Genomic DNA, 7161 nt, shown 5'->3' with positions numbered 1-7161 from the left:
CGTGTGTACATTCAACAAATGAAGAGGAAGAGAAAGCTGATCCAGTAGGTGCTGCCAGGGGCGGCCGAACAGGAACTACAAGGATGCCCAAGGGGACGAACTTGGAATGCGAGAACATGTAGGAACTTAGCAATTTTGTGTGCAGAATAATAGGAATTAATTATTTTATTTTATCATACAATGTAGTGCTTGTTGTGAATGTTTAATAAATTTAGCTGTGTGAGAAAAAATTCAATATAATTAACAATTAGGCAGTGTTAAATGATAATAATGATGATGTATTGAAAATGTATTTTGTCATGTCGATGCGTGAGTTTATGTAAGTGTGTGGTTAAGGCTTGTTGTGAAACCTTTTATTACTATTATTGTTATTCATTACTCATGTTAATATTTGTATGAATTGTATTGACTTTTTTTTATCTGTTGAACTACATGTGTTTGGTTAATGGAGTTTTACAATGTGCAATATTAATTTTGATGTGTATTTTAAGGATGTTTCTCGGCCTTTCGGCTAAGATCAGAGTGTAGTATCGCTTCTCGGCCTTTTGGCTAAGATCGAAGTGTAGTATCTGCGATTCTTCTACACTTTGTCTTGGCAGCATTTTTTTGTGACGGATTGCCCCCGGACCTGGTCCGGGGAGTGCGATTGACCCTGCTGGCCACTGCCTAGTGCATGCCAGCATGGGGGCACATTGCTTAGGCAACGTTAAATATCTGTTTAGATAAAATTATATTGACAATTAAAATGTAATGTATAAAGTCAACTCTCCCATGAGAATCATTCTTGCCTTATTGAAACTGCAGTTAATCTAAGGGACCAGCTTGTGCTGCAGCAAGTGGAAAGTACGGTAATTGTAAGAGCGTTGTTATGGATATACCAAGTTTTTTGTTTATTGCTGGTGAATAGTGATTCATTTGGATTGTAATACCTCGTGTCACTGTATTGAAGATATTATCAATGTACAGACCATGCTTGTGCATGTGTGGTGTAGAGTATGACGGCTCGTCGAAAGTGTACAGTCGTTTATGGAAGTCAGTAGACCTTGTTATAGCATTTGATTTAGTAATAGGGAGCCCATATAGCTCCTGGTTCATTAGGATTGTTATCGCTTCTCGGCCTTTTGGCTAAGATCAAAGTGTAGTATCTGTTCTTATCAGCTTAATATCTGATACGTCCTGCATCGCAGGACCAGAATATTAAACTGATTTTTGGAACAGGGCGGAGTGCTAGGGGCTTGCCCCACCTCCGCCGCGGGTTGGCCCGGTATTGCAGTACCACCGGGATCGGCCCACCACAAAATGTAATAAACTTTAAGTTTGTTTTAAATGTAATAAACATTGTTACCAACTTGTAAGAATGGATGATAGTGAAAAATTGATTGTTGTAATGTAATGTGCCCAAGTGCAGAGACAATACAGAAAAGTCGTGTGTACATTCAACAAATGAAGAGGAAGAGAAAGCTGATCCAGTAGGTGCTGCCAGGGGCGGCCGAACAGGAACTACAAGGATGCCCAAGGGACGAACTTGGAATGCGAGAACATGTAGGAACTTAGCAATTTTGTGTGCAGAATAATAGGAATTAATTATTTTATTTTATCATACAATGTAGTGCTTGTTGTGAATGTTTAATAAATTTAGCTGTGTGAGAAAAAATTCAATATAATTAACAATTAGGCAGTGTTAAATGATAATAATGATGATGTATTGAAAATGTATTTTGTCATGTCGATGCGTGAGTTTATGTAAGTGTGTGGTTAAGGCTTGTTGTGAAACCTTTTATTACTATTATTGTTATTCATTACTCATGTTAATATTTGTATGAATTGTATTGACTTTTTTTTATCTGTTGAACTACATGTGTTTGGTTAATGGAGTTTTACAATGTGCAATATTAATTTTGATGTGTATTTTAAGGGATGTTTCTCGGCCTTTCGGCTAAGATCAGAGTGTAGTATCGCTTCTCGGCCTTTTGGCTAAGATCGAAGTGTAGTATCTGCGATTCTTCTACACTTTGTCTTGGCAGCATTTTTTGTGACGGATTGCCCCCGGACCTGGTCCGGGGAGTGCGATTGACCCTGCTGGCCACTGCCTAGTGCATGCCAGCATGGGGGCACATTGCTTAGGCAACGTTAAATATCTGTTTAGATAAAATTATATTGACAATTAAAATGTAATGTATAAAGTCAACTCTCCCATGAGAATCATTCTTGCCTTATTGAAACTGCAGTTAATCTAAGGGACCAGCTTGTGCTGCAGCAAGTGGAAAGTACGGTAATTGTAAGAGCGTTGTTATGGATATACCAAGTTTTTTGTTTATTGCTGGTGAATAGTGATTCATTTGGATTGTAATACCTCGTGTCACTGTATTGAAGATATTATCAATGTACAGACCATGCTTGTGCATGTGTGGTGTAGAGTATGACGGCTCGTCGAAAGTGTACAGTCGTTTATGGAAGTCAGTAGACCTTGTTATAGCATTTGATTTAGTAATAGGGAGCCCATATAGCTCCTGGTTCATTAGGATTGTTATCGCTTCTCGGCCTTTTGGCTAAGATCAAAGTGTAGTATCTGTTCTTATCAGCTTAATATCTGATACGTCCTGCATCGCAGGACCAGAATATTAAACTGATTTTTGGAACAGGGCGGAGTGCTAGGGGCTTGCCCCACCTCCGCCGCGGGTTGGCCCGGTATTGCAGTACCACCGGGATCGGCCCACCACAAAATGTAATAAACTTTAAGTTTGTTTTAAATGTAATAAACATTGTTACCAACTTGTAAGAATGGATGATAGTGAAAAATTGATTGTTGTAATGTAATGTGCCCAAGTGCAGAGACAATACAGAAAAGTCGTGTGTACATTCAACAAATGAAGAGGAAGAGAAAGCTGATCCAGTAGGTGCTGCCAGGGGCGGCCGAACAGGAACTACAAGGATGCCCAAGGGACGAACTTGGAATGCGAGAACATGTAGGAACTTAGCAATTTTGTGTGCAGAATAATAGGAATTAATTATTTTATTTTATCATACAATGTAGTGCTTGTTGTGAATGTTTAATAAATTTAGCTGTGTGAGAAAAAATTCAATATAATTAACAATTAGGCAGTGTTAAATGATAATAATGATGATGTATTGAAAATGTATTTTGTCATGTCGATGCGTGAGTTTATGTAAGTGTGTGGTTAAGGCTTGTTGTGAAACCTTTTATTACTATTATTGTTATTCATTACTCATGTTAATATTTGTATGAATTGTATTGACTTTTTTTTATCTGTTGAACTACATGTGTTTGGTTAATGGAGTTTTTACAATGTGCAATATTAATTTTGATGTGTATTTTAAGGGATGTTTCTCGGCCTTTCGGCTAAGATCAGAGTGTAGTATCGCTTCTCGGCCTTTTGGCTAAGATCGAAGTGTAGTATCTGCGATTCTTCTACACTTTGTCTTGGCAGCATTTTTTGTGACGGATTGCCCCCGGACCTGGTCCGGGGAGTGCGATTGACCCTGCTGGCCACTGCCTAGTGCATGCCAGCATGGGGGCACATTGCTTAGGCAACGTTAAATATCTGTTTAGATAAAATTATATTGACAATTAAAATGTAATGTATAAAGTCAACTCTCCCATGAGAATCATTCTTGCCTTATTGAAACTGCAGTTAATCTAAGGGACCAGCTTGTGCTGCAGCAAGTGGAAAGTACGGTAATTGTAAGAGCGTTGTTATGGATATACCAAGTTTTTTGTTTATTGCTGGTGAATAGTGATTCATTTGGATTGTAATACCTCGTGTCACTGTATTGAAGATATTATCAATGTACAGACCATGCTTGTGCATGTGTGGTGTAGAGTATGACGGCTCGTCGAAAGTGTACAGTCGTTTATGGAAGTCAGTAGACCTTGTTATAGCATTTGATTTAGTAATAGGGAGCCCATATAGCTCCTGGTTCATTAGGATTGTTATCGCTTCTCGGCCTTTTGGCTAAGATCAAAGTGTAGTATCTGTTCTTATCAGCTTAATATCTGATACGTCCTGCATCGCAGGACCAGAATATTAAACTGATTTTTGGAACAGGGCGGAGTGCTAGGGGCTTGCCCCACCTCCGCCGCGGGTTGGCCCGGTATTGCAGTACCACCGGGATCGGCCCACCACAAAATGTAATAAACTTTAAGTTTGTTTTAAATGTAATAAACATTGTTACCAACTTGTAAGAATGGATGATAGTGAAAAATTGATTGTTGTAATGTAATGTGCCCAAGTGCAGAGACAATACAGAAAAGTCGTGTGTACATTCAACAAATGAAGAGGAAGAGAAAGCTGATCCAGTAGGTGCTGCCAGGGGCGGCCGAACAGGAACTACAAGGATGCCCAAGGGACGAACTTGGAATGCGAGAACATGTAGGAACTTAGCAATTTTGTGTGCAGAATAATAGGAATTAATTATTTTATTTTATCATACAATGTAGTGCTTGTTGTGAATGTTTAATAAATTTAGCTGTGTGAGAAAAAATTCAATATAATTAACAATTAGGCAGTGTTAAATGATAATAATGATGATGTATTGAAAATGTATTTTGTCATGTCGATGCGTGAGTTTATGTAAGTGTGTGGTTAAGGCTTGTTGTGAAACCTTTTATTACTATTATTGTTATTCATTACTCATGTTAATATTTGTATGAATTGTATTGACTTTTTTTTATCTGTTGAACTACATGTGTTTGGTTAATGGAGTTTTACAATGTGCAATATTAATTTTGATGTGTATTTTAAGGGATGTTTCTCGGCCTTTCGGCTAAGATCAGAGTGTAGTATCGCTTCTCGGCCTTTTGGCTAAGATCGAAGTGTAGTATCTGCGATTCTTCTACACTTTGTCTTGGCAGCATTTTTTGTGACGGATTGCCCCCGGACCTGGTCCGGGGAGTGCGATTGACCCTGCTGGCCACTGCCTAGTGCATGCCAGCATGGGGGCACATTGCTTAGGCAACGTTAAATATCTGTTTAGATAAAATTATATTGACAATTAAAATGTAATGTATAAAGTCAACTCTCCCATGAGAATCATTCTTGCCTTATTGAAACTGCAGTTAATCTAAGGGACCAGCTTGTGCTGCAGCAAGTGGAAAGTACGGTAATTGTAAGAGCGTTGTTATGGATATACCAAGTTTTTTGTTTATTGCTGGTGAATAGTGATTCATTTGGATTGTAATACCTCGTGTCACTGTATTGAAGATATTATCAATGTACAGACCATGCTTGTGCATGTGTGGTGTAGAGTATGACGGCTCGTCGAAAGTGTACAGTCGTTTATGGAAGTCAGTAGACCTTGTTATAGCATTTGATTTAGTAATAGGGAGCCCATATAGCTCCTGGTTCATTAGGATTGTTATCGCTTCTCGGCCTTTTGGCTAAGATCAAAGTGTAGTATCTGTTCTTATCAGCTTAATATCTGATACGTCCTGCATCGCAGGACCAGAATATTAAACTGATTTTTGGAACAGGGCGGAGTGCTAGGGGCTTGCCCCACCTCCGCCGCGGGTTGGCCCGGTATTGCAGTACCACCGGGATCGGCCCACCACAAAATGTAATAAACTTTAAGTTTGTTTTAAATGTAATAAACATTGTTACCAACTTGTAAGAATGGATGATAGTGAAAAATTGATTGTTGTAATGTAATGTGCCCAAGTGCAGAGACAATACAGAAAAGTCGTGTGTACATTCAACAAATGAAGAGGAAGAGAAAGCTGATCCAGTAGGTGCTGCCAGGGGCGGCCGAACAGGAACTACAAGGATGCCCAAGGGACGAACTTGGAATGCGAGAACATGTAGGAACTTAGCAATTTTGTGTGCAGAATAATAGGAATTAATTATTTTATTTTATCATACAATGTAGTGCTTGTTGTGAATGTTTAATAAATTTAGCTGTGTGAGAAAAAATTCAATATAATTAACAATTAGGCAGTGTTAAATGATAATAATGATGATGTATTGAAAATGTATTTTGTCATGTCGATGCGTGAGTTTATGTAAGTGTGTGGTTAAGGCTTGTTGTGAAACCTTTTATTACTATTATTGTTATTCATTACTCATGTTAATATTTGTATGAATTGTATTGACTTTTTTTTATCTGTTGAACTACATGTGTTTGGTTAATGGAGTTTTACAATGTGCAATATTAATTTTGATGTGTATTTTAAGGGATGTTTCTCGGCCTTTCGGCTAAGATCAGAGTGTAGTATCGCTTCTCGGCCTTTTGGCTAAGATCGAAGTGTAGTATCTGCGATTCTTCTACACTTTGTCTTGGCAGCATTTTTTGTGACGGATTGCCCCCGGACCTGGTCCGGGGAGTGCGATTGACCCTGCTGGCCACTGCCTAGTGCATGCCAGCATGGGGGCACATTGCTTAGGCAACGTTAAATATCTGTTTAGATAAAATTATATTGACAATTAAAATGTAATGTATAAAGTCAACTCTCCCATGAGAATCATTCTTGCCTTATTGAAACTGCAGTTAATCTAAGGGACCAGCTTGTGCTGCAGCAAGTGGAAAGTACGGTAATTGTAAGAGCGTTGTTATGGATATACCAAGTTTTTTGTTTATTGCTGGTGAATAGTGATTCATTTGGATTGTAATACCTCGTGTCACTGTATTGAAGATATTATCAATGTACAGACCATGCTTGTGCATGTGTGGTGTAGAGTATGACGGCTCGTCGAAAGTGTACAGTCGTTTATGGAAGTCAGTAGACCTTGTTATAGCATTTGATTTAGTAATAGGGAGCCCATATAGCTCCTGGTTCATTAGGATTGTTATCGCTTCTCGGCCTTTTGGCTAAGATCAAAGTGTAGTATCTGTTCTTATCAGCTTAATATCTGATACGTCCTGCATCGCAGGACCAGAATATTAAACTGATTTTTGGAACAGGGCGGAGTGCTAGGGGCTTGCCCCACCTCCGCCGCGGGTTGGCCCGGTATTGCAGTACCACCGGGATCGGCCCACCACAAAATGTAATAAACTTTAAGTTTGTTTTAAATGTAATAAACATTGTTACCAACTTGTAAGAATGGATGATAGTGAAAAATTGATTGTTGTAATGTAATGTGCCCAAGTGCAGAGACAATACAGAAAAGTCGTGTGTACATTCAACAAATGAAGAGGAAGAGAAAGCTG

General features: G+C 38.8%; 5 non-coding genes and 5 pseudogenes across 5 annotated transcripts; all 10 read left to right on the top strand.

The window, feature by feature from the left end:
* Positions 1 to 529: 529 nt before the first annotated feature.
* Positions 530 to 697, top strand: LOC134544980 (U2 spliceosomal RNA; annotated as a pseudogene).
* A 408-nt stretch (positions 698 to 1105) lies between these two features.
* On the top strand, positions 1106 to 1298 carry LOC134544956 (U2 spliceosomal RNA). Its single transcript, XR_010078184.1, has one exon. It is a non-coding gene; the product is annotated as a U2 spliceosomal RNA (small nuclear RNA).
* Positions 1299 to 1954: 656 nt separating this feature from the next.
* On the top strand, positions 1955 to 2119 carry LOC134544979 (U2 spliceosomal RNA; annotated as a pseudogene).
* Positions 2120 to 2529: 410 nt separating this feature from the next.
* LOC134544955 (U2 spliceosomal RNA) lies at positions 2530 to 2722 on the top strand. Its single transcript, XR_010078183.1, has one exon. It is a non-coding gene; the product is annotated as a U2 spliceosomal RNA (small nuclear RNA).
* A 657-nt stretch (positions 2723 to 3379) lies between these two features.
* On the top strand, positions 3380 to 3544 carry LOC134544978 (U2 spliceosomal RNA; annotated as a pseudogene).
* Positions 3545 to 3954: 410 nt separating this feature from the next.
* On the top strand, positions 3955 to 4147 carry LOC134544954 (U2 spliceosomal RNA). The gene has a single exon (XR_010078182.1). It is a non-coding gene; the product is annotated as a U2 spliceosomal RNA (small nuclear RNA).
* A 656-nt stretch (positions 4148 to 4803) lies between these two features.
* LOC134544977 (U2 spliceosomal RNA) lies at positions 4804 to 4968 on the top strand (annotated as a pseudogene).
* Positions 4969 to 5378: 410 nt separating this feature from the next.
* On the top strand, positions 5379 to 5571 carry LOC134544953 (U2 spliceosomal RNA). The gene has a single exon (XR_010078181.1). It is a non-coding gene; the product is annotated as a U2 spliceosomal RNA (small nuclear RNA).
* Positions 5572 to 6227: 656 nt separating this feature from the next.
* Positions 6228 to 6392, top strand: LOC134544976 (U2 spliceosomal RNA; annotated as a pseudogene).
* Positions 6393 to 6802: 410 nt separating this feature from the next.
* Positions 6803 to 6995, top strand: LOC134544952 (U2 spliceosomal RNA). The gene has a single exon (XR_010078180.1). It is a non-coding gene; the product is annotated as a U2 spliceosomal RNA (small nuclear RNA).
* Positions 6996 to 7161: the final 166 nt, after the last annotated feature.

The sequence above is a fragment of the Bacillus rossius genome, unplaced genomic scaffold, assembly GCF_032445375.1.
Source record: "Bacillus rossius redtenbacheri isolate Brsri unplaced genomic scaffold, Brsri_v3 Brsri_v3_scf533, whole genome shotgun sequence".
Lineage (NCBI taxonomy): Eukaryota > Metazoa > Arthropoda > Insecta > Phasmatodea > Bacillidae > Bacillus > Bacillus rossius.
This window is presented reverse-complemented; position numbering and strand designations above follow the sequence as displayed.